This window comes from Lutra lutra, chromosome 1 (genome assembly GCF_902655055.1).
Source record: "Lutra lutra chromosome 1, mLutLut1.2, whole genome shotgun sequence".
In the NCBI taxonomy this organism is placed as follows: domain Eukaryota; kingdom Metazoa; phylum Chordata; class Mammalia; order Carnivora; family Mustelidae; genus Lutra; species Lutra lutra.
This window is the reverse complement of record NC_062278.1, coordinates 111,363,633-111,376,349: the sequence shown is the minus strand read 5'-3', so window position 1 is coordinate 111,376,349 and position 12,717 is coordinate 111,363,633.

Sequence of the window (12,717 nt, the reverse complement as noted above, 5' to 3'; positions counted from 1 at the left end):
TTAGATCAGATACTCATTAAATTTCATGTAAGAGCTAACGTTCTACTACTTGGCTTACTTGGGGTTTCAGAGCAGGGTCCTCAAAGCAGGTATCCTTGGCCAGGCTTTGTCTCACAGCCTGAAGACCCTGTGTTTTTCCCCACCCAGGGTTCTAGCACACGGATAATGCTTAGTCCATTTGTAACTGAAATCTGTTTCCTTGTAATGAGTATTTGTGTTCCAGTAGTTTTTTAAAAAACTCACACTAAGAAAGCCAAAAGCATTCCTAAGTGGCTGCCATTAAAAATGCATTAACGATAGGGGGTAGGGGTAGAGGGGGATTGGAAGAAGAGGACTGGGCTTTCCCCTGAAATCCTGCTGGGCACAAGCAGCCATAATTCTGATATCCTGGAACTGCTGAGCTGACAATGGCTTAATGACATCAACCCCTGTAACCCCTGTTTAATGTGTTCCCTCAAGGAGTCCTTCATCTGTGAAACCGGGCAAAAGTTGATACATTCATAAGGACTTCTTTTAAAAATAAGCCTGGTGAGTTCACTCTGATTTTAGAAGGCCGGGAAATTAATCCGTGGATGAAAGAGTTAACCTTTCACTGGCTTGAGTTTTGCAACAGGCAAGCCCCAGCTGAACATCTGAGAGGCGAACATGCGAACAAAGATAGGCAAAGTTCTTCAGGCTCCGAAGCTTGTTTTGGAAAAGAACCACCAAGGTTCAGATGGTTTTGCTGCACATTAGCTGATGAGTCAAGCTGAGGATGGGAGAACACAGCGGCATCTGTGGACTCAACCTAACACGAGATGTGTTCTTGTCTTGACGTTGCTACCTCTGCTTTTAAGCACACTTTGAGCAGAAATCTGGTCTGCATGTCTTGCATCCTTTGCACGTGAACACTCGGAGGTGCTGGTTGGTAAGAGAGTGGTCCAGATGGCCAGGTGACTGCTCAACTGTAAGGAAATCCTCCAAGCAGAAAGGCATCCAAAAGTAGAGATCGGTCGCTTCCCTGAGTAGAGGCAGAGAACGAGGCAGGAAGGCAGGAAAATGGGGTGGTGGGGGCGGCAAGGAAAGACAAACAAACAAGAGACAGGACAGGACATGGTCTGTATAGAGAGTGGAGGGCAGTACAGAAACCACAGAAGCAGAAATTAGAAGACTGGGGCTTGAATGTCTTCCGCAAATCTGGCCTTAGTTTTCTCACCTGTAAAGTGGACATTTTGATCAAAAATTCCTATCCGTGTGGTTGTGTTTAGAAGAGTCTATGGTTCTGGGTTTGGCACAAAAGAGGCACTGAGTAAATATTTATTGCTTTTTAATGTTTAAGTTCAATGCAAATCCTCTTTCCTTTATGTGTTCCCCAAACTGGTTTACCCTGTCTCCCATACACAAACCCTAATTGTCACCATGAGAGCAGCAAGAAGTACACTCTCTCGCTGGAAAACAATATAAATTGGCTCATGTATTTTTTCACACCAAACAGTATGATTTCAAAATGCTCAAAAAAACCCCCAAAGCTAAAGTAAATTCTCTCTCTGCACCCTCCCCCACCCCTCACCCCACATGCACATGAACTTTTAAACCTTGGAAATCAGACAAGAGAGAGAGAAAAAAAGAGAGAGAGCGAGCGAGAGAGAGAAAGCCCAGCCTTCCATTGCTTCACATTCTATATATATCGAGTTCACTTCACAAACACAAGGTGAGCCATCAGAAGTGCCTTGGGCAAAGTTTGTACTCTGCTTGAATTCGAACTTTTGTTTACCAAGGTAATAAACCGGTCCTCTGCTGCTCCAGGTGTAAAGCTATTATGAAAAGGCATATTTGTATTTTACCCCACCTCAGATGTACGGTATGTGGGACATCCTGCACTGTGAGAGCAGCTGGGATTTATGTACAGAGAGAGGTGCCCGAGCACAGGAGGAGTGTCAGGAGGCCAGGCAAGGCCTGGGCCCCTGCATAGACCTGGCCACCCAGCCTCCCTCACTCTGTTCTTCCACCTGCCCCTTCCCACATCTGCGCCAACCCTTTTCGCACTGGCCGAGAGCGACCCTCTGGGGTCGTTAGTGAGACCTAAGATTTGTCTCTTCTGCACCTTGATCTAAGCTTCCCAACCAACCCATTCCAGACACATTTTGTACAGCTGGAAGAGAGTGGACACATGCAGCGGCTGCAGAAACTTTCCCTCCAGTCCCGTGACTGAAAATCTCCCTGGTGTTTCTTCCCCCTCCTTCACCCTGGCTGTCACACCCTGGTGGGTTATCTGCGGCCTGGGGTGGCTGGGAGGAAACTTTCACCCAAATTTTTGACTGAGTTAAATGGCCTGGAACCCACTGTAGATCATCTCCTGAAATCTTGGCACGGGAAAGAGGAAAGAATGTATGGGAAAGGGCCGGCTCAGAGCACCAGGGCTATTAACCTGGGCAAGTGGGAGAGTGGCTGAGGGCTTGCTGGGATGTCATTGCCTCTCGGCACGTCTGGCTGACCACCTAGAACCTGGCGCTAAGGCAAAACGCAGCAGCAGCGGCGTCCCGCTAACCCCCCGCTGGAGGACACAGGCAAACCGTCTTGGTCTTTGGTCTGTGGCTGGAACTGGGGGCCTCCCTTTCATCTTCTGGGAGGTTGTTCCAATTTCTTTGGAACTGTCCGTTCCTGAACCCCTACTACGTGCAGAAGACTGAGCCAGGGGCTAGCACGTTGCCGGCATTCCAAAAATATTTTTGGAACAATGAATTTCTTCCAGCTTCCTCACTTGAAAAAGTAAGATCTGGAGCAAGATTATTAACCCCTGTGAGCTCAGATTCATCTTCTGGAAAGTGGGAATCATAAGAGTAATTTTTTTTTTTTTTTTTTGGAAGGGGTTGGTATAAGGACCAAGTGGAGAGCCCTTGGTTAAGTCAAAGGACCTGCACGGCATTGGGAGCTACAGCGAGGTCGAGCTACTCCTAGAAATCACACTTCTAGACTGTGCTGTGCCACTCCTGGCTCCCTCACATTGCCTAGAAACTCAGAGCAACACACACCCCTTGAGCATCTACTAAGTTCTAGGTCCACCGAAAGTCATTGAAAGTATGGAGATGATCGTAACACTTCCCTTTCCTTACACAGGTTGGTGGGGAAGGAGGGAGGGTAAGAAAAAGACAATGCATCACTGAACGCATAATTATTGTGTGTCTAAAATTCAGTCACTTCAGGGATGCCTGGATGACTCAGTCTGTTGAGCTTCTGCCATGATCCAGTGTCCTAGGATCAAGCCCTGCATCAGGCTCCTTGCTCAACAGGAAGACTGCTTCTCTCTCTGCCTGCTGCTCTCCCTGCCTGTACTCTTGCTCTCTCTCTCTCTCACTCTCTCTGTGGAAATAAATACATAAAATAAAATAAAATAAAATAAAATCCAGTCACTTCATAAGTACTGAGGGCCACTTGCGGGGCAGGCATTGAGAATTCTTTGTCCCTGGGAATTATTTTAGTTCCGGTAGGTTAATGTAATGACTCTGCACCGAACACCTTGATTTCTTCTTCTCTGGCAGAGGTTACAGAAAACAAGTGCAAGGTCCCAGGGTGAGGCTTTCTGGCAGGTGGAGAACAGAGCAAAGGCCAGTGTGGTGGGGGTGTTGTGGAGAAGGGGAGAACTTTGGAGAACGAGGGCAGAGAAGTTAGGGACCGGTCAGATCACATAGGATTTCAGAAGCCAGGTAAAGAATTGGGATTTTCAACAATAAAGTGTATTTTAAGATTCACGGTGATCCATGTGGAAAGGAGGTGTCTTGGTCTTACTCATCCTTAAATCCTCTGATCTGCTGACTGCTCTTCCCCAGCTCGGCTCTGTGCTGCAGGAGGGCTGACCCCTGCATATCTCAAGCTCCCAAGGCAGTTACCTGTTGTCTGGGAACAGCCAATGGGAGGCCTTGGCAGAAGATTCGAGAAAGGCATTTGAGAAAGGGGGATCACAGGGTATCTCTCTCCTCCTTTCTGCCTCGGAAGCCTCTACATCAGGTCTCTGCCCTGCCTGTGGCCTCAGCACCTGCTGGAGAGGCCCACCGTGGTCCAGCTTCCACTATGTGACACTGACCTCTGCATTCTGGTACTATGGCCTCCTCTCTATGTCCTTCTGGCCCAGCCTAGTGGCCACCCCTGCTATGGTTAGTAGGTGGATTGACTTTTCAATATTTTCTATCACCTCTATAAGATTCCCTGTGTTTAGACTCACAGAGTGGCTTGCCTCCCTGGTTGGACCCTGATGACTAATACACACTACAAACCACATGCTGTGGGAACGTTCCTTGGGCATATGACACCAGGCCTGGCACGTGGCAAGTCCACAGTAACTGTCTCGGTTTCCTACTGCTGCATAACAACACGAATACTACAGTTCTAGAGGTCAGAGGTCTGAAGTGGCCTCGCTGGGCTAATATCAAGGAAGCTCCAGGGAAGGATCCAATTTCTTGCCTTTTCAGATTCTCTGGCCCATATTCCTTAGTTCAAGACCCTGTACTTTATCTTCATGGCCAGGTTGAGTCTTTCTCTTCTGCCTATTTGGGGACTTTTTGATTGCACCGTGGCCACATGGATCATTCTGGATAGTCTCTATGTTTGAAGTTTGGCTGATCAGCCAGCTTCATTCCATCTGCAACAGTAATCCCTCCTTGCTGTGTAATATAACATAGTCACAGGGCCTGGGTGTTAGTATGTGGCTGTCTTGGGGGAGCCATTCTTCTGCCTGCTGCAGTGACAGAGCCAAGGCAGAGTGTGGGGAGCAGGGTCACGGAGATTTGCTCAAAGGGATAGCAGCCAGTTGCCTTCTACTGCACACAGTGAGGCCCAGATGCCCATGCACTGAACTGGACACAGAGACTGCAGTGCCCCGGAGAGAGCATTTGCATCCTCTGTTTTGGAGGGTCTTTCCAGAGATGTGCGAAACACAGCTCCCTGTTGGAAAGCCCTCAGTGAGCTCTTGCCTGCCATGCTTGGGATGCGATGCTGGGACACAGCTCTTGCTCGTCTCTCACCCAGGATGGCACGTAGGTTTCTTGTTTTCCCAGAGAAAGGTTCATTTCGGAGAGGGGAGTGGGTGAAGGCAAACTGTTGGCTGCGGCACGTGAGGCCCATCAGTTCCAATTCGGGGACAACTGGAGTTGATGCAGGCGTTCCATCCAAATGTAATCAAACGCCTCCTGTTGCCAGACGACGTGTTATTCAGTGGGGGGTTGGCGGGGGGTGTTGTGAATCCGAGATGCCTTCTGTAACTTTCTCAGATGGGTACTGGGAGGAGAGGAAGGAGAACAGATAGAAATTCACTTCACTGGTAAATAAACTTCCAAACTGAAGCCTGATTCCTGAAAAACTCTGGGAACTGCCTACAGGCAAGAAACTCCACAATGAGATGGTGGGTGGCCTTCTCAGAGGAGGAGGATCTGTGACAGTGTAAGCCCACGGGGCAGCACAGGGCACCAGATCGTAAGGAAAATCCTGGGAACCGCTCCTCCCCTTCCTTGTATGTGGAGTGGGGAGTTGAGCTTGAGGAGGACAAAGTTTGGGTGGGTAAGTATAGAACGGTTTTCTCTATTTTGAGCTAGATTTTGTGGCAATGACTTTCTTTAAACTATTTCATTGGAACTAGAATTCCCCCACCCACTCTTCCCACATCTCGCAGCCTGGTCCCCTGGGGCAGAACAAAGTGAGGAAGTCCTGGCCAGGTCAGGTCTGGGGAGAAGGAGAGGCCTGCCTTTAGGGTCATGATCTGGCCTTCATGTCTTTCTTAGCTATACTACTATAACCCAGCCACGCACAGACTGTGATTTCAAGGTCTACATTCTTTTAAACCACTAGGGGCCACGGGGAACATCTCAGGAAATCTTTGGGACAGGAATTTGTTCAAAGATTATATCTTTGTTGGTACCTCCAACCACCTTTGCCAACTAAGAATGCACTTTTTAAGGGATGGCACTATCTAATTCTGCTGATGTGAGTAACGGAGGTAGTAAAATTTCATCTTTTCTCAGCACAGAGATGCTACATGAGACACAATGTTGGTTCCTGAGAATCTTGAAGGATTAGGGCTGATAACTCACTCAGAAAACTGCCCAGAGGTAGGCATAGGACTCCTCTGGAAGGATGTATGAGGGACCTGGGAGCAAGCTGAGTGGGGGAAGACAGGACTGAGAGAGAGACTTTTCACTCCCTGCGCTTTTGTGCCTTTGAGCTTTGTACCTTCTGCATGTGTTATTTATTCAAAAATAAGTAAAACATATTGTGAGATACACGGGATCAGATTGATCTCAACTGCATCCAATCAGTCAGGTGGGACAAAGGGAACAGTAATGAAATGTAAGAGTGCTTAACTAGGATGAGAGGGGTTCTCTTATCTCTAACTTTGGACCTTTACTCTGATCTTCCTCAATGGACAATAACAATAGTTTTTTCAATGATTTAAAATGTTACGTTTTGGGGGGCGCCTGGGTGGCTCAGTCTTGAGCCTCTGCCTTCAGTGAAGGTCATGATCCCAGAGTCCTGGGATCAAGTCCCACATCAGGCTCCCTGCTCAGCGGGCAGTCTGCTTCTCCCTCTCCCTCTGTGTGCCTGTGCTCGTGCTCTCTCTCTCTCAAATAAATAAATGAAATCTTACAATTTTAAAAAAAGTGACTTTTTTTTAACCAGCAGGGAAACAGTATTTCCACAGGCCAGGCTACAATAATCTATAGATCAGGATCGAGCTGATAAGATAGGCTCCGCCCATAGGCCTTTTCCATTCCCCGTTTCTTTCCAGTGTGCCAGCAAGTGGGCCACGTTTCTAGGTCTGATTCGTGGATCCCTTGTTGTTCACTCAGTCATAGTGAAACACACTGCACATATTACCCTTCGCAGCGGCTGGGTTTCGGTTCTGGTAACCTCCGTGTCACCGCGCTCCACTCTGCTGTCACTCAGTCACTCAGCACCATCACCGCCGGTGGCCAGCTCTCCTCCGCTCGGTGCCCCCGACGTGCTCGCTCGCTTGCAGCTGGCGGCCGTGGGCTGGGGCGGGGGCGGAGGTGACTCTGAGCTGTTCCACCCCCTGAGACGCTCTGTCTGGCAAGGGAGAACATACGTGGAGGTAGCTTTGATTGGAACCAGAATGCGGGGAGGGCTTTGCGAGGTCCCATGACGTGTTAGCCCAGGAGGGACGGGAGAAGCCGCAGCACGCCTGCTTCAGTCTGCAGCGGTCGTGGGTCATGTCCTTACCCTGGTCCTTTTCCTTGCCTGGTGTATGGTCCGGTGGGCGCCACAGTGCAGGAGAGATCCGAACAAAGTGCTGTGGAGCTTGGAGGAAGCTGAGATGAACTCTGGAAGCAGAGTTTGTAGAGGAGCTGGTCTGGTGGCATTCAGGTAGCAGAGACACAAGGAAGAGTGACTTAACAGACTAGGGCAAAGGGGTGTGGGGGTGCTGTGTGGGGATGCACTTGTCTGAACTTCAGATTCCACATGGGCAGCGGGTGGGCAATTACATCACCCACCTCAGAGTCGGCCGTGCAGCACATCCAAGGTACAGTTAGCGTTTGCCGTGTCCCCACTGCCGGGTGCTCACAGCCGTGCAGCTAGTTGGGAGCAGAGCCAGGACACACACTCGGGGTTCAGAAGTGAACGCCCTGAGCCACTCTCCTGTACAACCCTCAGAGGGCAAAGAAGTGGTCCATAAACCAAAGCGTTTACCAGTGGGAGTTATAGTTTCCCTTCTAACGAGTATCTACCTGTTCCTTGGACCCCAGAGGCTTCTGATCTGAAATTCTAGGTTGTTTCTGAGTGAATGAAGTGTCCTGGATGGTCATCTGCCTGTTGACCTGGTAACTTTGCCTCTGAGGCTGTTTTTCTGGGTGCGCATTTTCCACAACTGGAGAGTGCCGTTCAAACCCTACACCCAGAGTGATTTGGCTGGGTGTGACACATGGGGAGGGCTGCCCCCTCTAGGCCTGATTGTGACCAGAGCTCCTTGGCGCCTGCTCTGAGGAGCCAGCCACCATTCAGAAGCTCCCTCATAGTGGTGAAGTTCTCCGTGGCTGCGGGCATGAGTCACCTGGGCATCTTCCAGGTTGACAGCCTGGTTGAAGAAAGAGCTAGCAGAGGCTCAGTTACTTCCGGGTCTGTGAACAGCCAGATGGCACATTCTCACCTCGGCCTGACAGCATAATGCCTTTTTTGAGGAGGTCTTTCATTTTCAAGGGAAAAATGCTAACTCACGGCCCAGTAGAGATCAAGCCTTAAAGCTGGTACTGTCTCAAGTATTCCTTGAGAATGTTCTCCATTATTTATTTTCATCACTGCTGCGGTGGTACCTGCAATGTCACTATGACTGCTCATGACAGAAAAAATTATCCAGGAATAAAGTTCCTTTTCTGTGCTTTCTCGGGAAAAAAACAAATCTTTAGAGTGATGTGTGTATTTGTCTTGCTTTTTTAGCCCACAGGGCTTTCACATACATTACTTCTAGTTCTCCTGACAACGTTTCGGTGGGGAGGATGGCAGGAACATCCACGGAGGAGAGGTTTTGCTTCCTTTGAATCCATTAGGACTCTGAGGCTCAGAGAGGTTAAGCGGTAGAATGAAGGTCACACAGACAGTGAGTGATAACCCAGGGACCCCGCCCGATGTCTGCTTCCTGCTTCCAGACTGCAAGCATTTCTAATTTTCTTGAATTCCCAGGGACGCCCCAACCACAGGTCCTTAGGAGTGGAGAGAACGTGCCTGGTTTCCACACCCATCATCAGCAACCTTATTCTAAGGAATCTGCCAGTTTGGGTTGAGGATATGCTCAGGACCTGTGGTTCCCAACAGAGGCTGATTTGGCCTCCAGGAAAGAGTGGCAGCACCTGTAGACATTTTGGGTTGCTGCAGCTCGGCAGAGGGAAGGGGAAGTTGCCGGCATCCAGTGGGAAGAGATCAAAAGCGAGGCAAAACATCCCCTGATGCACAGGAGACCCTCTATAGCAAAGAAGTATTTAACCCAAAATGTTAACCGTGCCACGTTTATTGAAGCCTTGGGTTAGAGTAAAGGGGAAAACCCTCTGATTCCCAGATTCCCATGCACATAGAGAGCTTTCCAGAAATGTCTCCTTTTCATAAACAACTCTAGATGCTTTGTACGCATTTTTTTTTCTCCTACCATAAAGAGGATCTGCCACATGCGTGAGAACTAGAAGAGGAAACTGAGGCCCAGAGGAGGGAGGGCACTGCTCAGGATTGCCCAGATAATATATGGTAGAGAAGGAACAGGCTCGTTCAGTCCCAAGTTGAATGCATTTTCTACTTGATCATGCTAAATTCCCCACACGCTAGCTCTGATTTAAGCTGTTTTCTGACTCACTGACTCAAGAAATGTTGTGATCTGAATATGCTCACCGACCCAGGCCTGCCTACAGCTTATACTAATACAAAACAGTACAGTATGAGAAAAGCCTCTTAGATTCTGCCTCAGTTCCCTCTGTGTCTCCAGACCCAGGGCCCTTGCACAGCTGCTGGGTGGAGGGGCTTTTCCTCTCTCGTTAGGAGACAGAAGGTGGAAGCTGGAAATGAAACTGATATGCCACCCGAGCACTCAGGTTTCCCTGCAGGAGGCACATTACTGAAAATAACTAAGTTTCTTGGAACTGAAGTTTTACTTTTCTCATATTTGATTTTCATAACTTGTTTTATTGGTTTTATGTTTGTTTTTTACTCAGGCGATCGGTGAAACTAGGTTGGTCAGTGAAATTTCTAGCGTCTGGAGGTTTCACTTTCAGGGTATGAAAGTTTGGGTTTGGGCTTTTAAAGCCTTCACAGAGGCAGGGAGGGATGCAGCATTCTAGCCAAGAGTGAGTTTAAAATGATATGAACACGGGGGCACCTGGGTGGCTCAGTTGGTTGGGTGGCTGCCTTCGGCTCGGGTCATGATCCCGGTGTCCTGGGATCGAGTCCCGCGTAGGGCTCCTTGCTTGGCGGGGAGCCTGCTTCTCCCTCTGCCTCTGCCTGCCACTCTGTCTGCCTGTGCTCGCTCTCACTTCTCTCTCTATGACAGATAAACGAATAAAATCTTTAAAAAAAATGATATGAACACGGAAAATGCTTGGATAGTACCTATTGAGTAGGTTAGTTTATACAAAATATTGATTGACTATGTGCTCTGTATTAGATTCTGCCATGGGCGACAGAGGTATGTATAGTCCCAAACAAGACCAGGACGTGTCCTTCCCTCAGTTGCTTACAGTCTGGCTAGGGAAAGTGAGTCAGTACCTAGCTCCCCACCTTTCCCCCAAACACTCTTTATTCACTTTATCAGGGAATTAGCTCAAATTTTATTCTCAAATCTTAATACTCTTACCTTTTTTTTCTTTGTCAAATTTCTACTCAGTCTTCAAGGGCAACATCAGATGCCAACTCATTAAAAAAAAAAAAAAAAACCTCTTAGAAGATGAACATAGGGGAAGGGAAGGAAAAACAAGATGAAAACAGAGAGGGAGATAAACCAGAAGAGACTGTGAATCGTAGGAAACAAACTGAGGGTTGCTGGAGGGGAGGAGGGTAAGGGGTTGGGGTAACTGGGGGATGGACATAAACTAGGGCACGCGATGGAAAGAGTACTGGGTGTTATAAGCAACTGATGAATCACTAAACTCTACCTCTGAAACTAATAATACACTCTATGTTAATTAAGTTGAATTTAAATAAAAAAAAAAGAAGACATCTCCCTAGGGAATCAAGATATCCTTGTTAAGTATAGATTCAACCTCTCCTTTAAATGGCTACAAAACCATCAGCATTTATTGTGCCTGCTTGTAGGGAAGCAGTGTAGGCTGCTCCTTATACCTGTGTTCAAATCTAAATGGTATCATGTGCCTGCTGGTGCCTTGGGCAGGTTACTTAGCCTCTCTCTGAGCCCAATCTCCCGATCTGCTGTGAGGATGAAATGTCATAAAGCCCGGGCGGTACCTGGCATATGGCAACTGCCCAGTACACGAGTGAGCCTGTGTCAGGCTCTAGGATCTGTGCCACAGAGGATCCCAACACCCAAGTGACATGGGCACTTCTTCCCAGGAGCTCATAATATAGGAAATGCACAGAAAGGTTCAGAAAAATCTGATAGATTTTTGACAGATGATAGACTGCCCATGTGTCAGAACATTGGCTGTAAGGAATATTTGAAAGCAGGTAAAAATTAAGTCTGAATGAGTAGATCTGATTCTTTGCAGGTTCTTGAAAAAAGCAGAATTAAAACTAGACCTTAAGGAGAGGCTAGGACCCTCCCGGTAAATCGCTGCAGGTGGGGGAGCCCAGGGTGACAAAATGTATTGGGTCTTCTCAGAAGAGGGAATGGCTTCCCCAAAGGCAGTGAATGTGGAAGTGGGTGTGGTCAAGCTGCTGCCTACCTAAGGGAGGAGATTCTAGAGGTTACGTCAGGGTGGGAGGAAGCAGGTGTGGGACTGGGATGGAACCGAATATGCGCTGATTAGCAGAGTTTATTAGAAGGATAGACCCAAACATTTAAGGGCCTTAAATATCCACTATAAAGGTTTAGACTTCCCCCAGAGCACAAAAGGGAGCCACTCAAGTTTTGTGACTTAGAGCACTTGAGTTGATTGGATCCCTGCCATCAAGGAGCTCATAGTCCTGTTAAGGAGAGACAGTGGGGAATGAATGGTAAAAGTATGTGATGAGTGAGATGCTAGAAGCCATGAATAAAAGTGCTGTGTAGAGGGAACATGGAAGAGGGAGCAACTGAGGAGAAGCCGTTACCCGGAGAAAAGAAGAAATCTAACCTTCTGTGCCCTCCTCCATCATGGCAGCCTGGCTTCGTATTATCCTTATCCTTTGATTTTGTCTGCCCTCCTCTCTGGATTGTGAGCTCCTTAAAGGTCCAGGCACAGTGTTCACATTCAACAAACCTTCGAAAGATGTTGATTAAAATGAAAGGTTGGAGACAACTCTAGGCACGGCATGTAGAGTGGATTGGGAAGGAAGACTATTGAGGCTGGGAGATCACTTACAAAGTTCTGTAGCAGCTCAGGTCACAGCTGGGGAGACTAGAAGAGGAGCAGTCCAGTGGGCAGGGAAAGAATGGGACGGACCAGAGGGACCCAGAGAAAGAATAAACACTGCAGACTGGTTGGAGGTGAAGTGGGTGAAAAAGTAAGAGGGTCAGAATTTACACAGAATGTTGAATCTGGGTGCTTGGAATGAGGATGATGCCATCAATCTATTAAACCAAGGAGAAGACTTGAATCACATGGACATAGCACAAGTAGGAATTCAATAAATATTTGTGGAAAGGATGGATGGATGGATGAGTCTTCAATACCAATTAGGAAATCACAGACTCATTTATTACCAGGAGTTGAAGGGGAGATTACATAGCATCAAACCTCTCATTCTATATATGAGTGAAATGAGGTAAGATGGGGGGAAGTGACTACTTTTGATCACATAGCTACTAGGTGATAAATTTAGGGCATGAAATTAAATCTCTGGACGCCTAGGCTAGTGTTCTTTCCAGTATGTTATATGGTTATTTTCTTCAATTCTTAAAAAGAATTTCAGAGGAAATGGTATGCATGAATATCATATACCACTTGTAATTTTTTTTAAACTAAAAGCTACATTGGAATTTCATTTCCGTTTCGCTGATTAAAATAGGAATTCTGAAAGTCATGCATATTGATTGAAGAGTCCTCAGCTTTGGGGCCAAATTCTCCCAGTGGCTGTTACCTTCTAAATCCCATTTCCCCA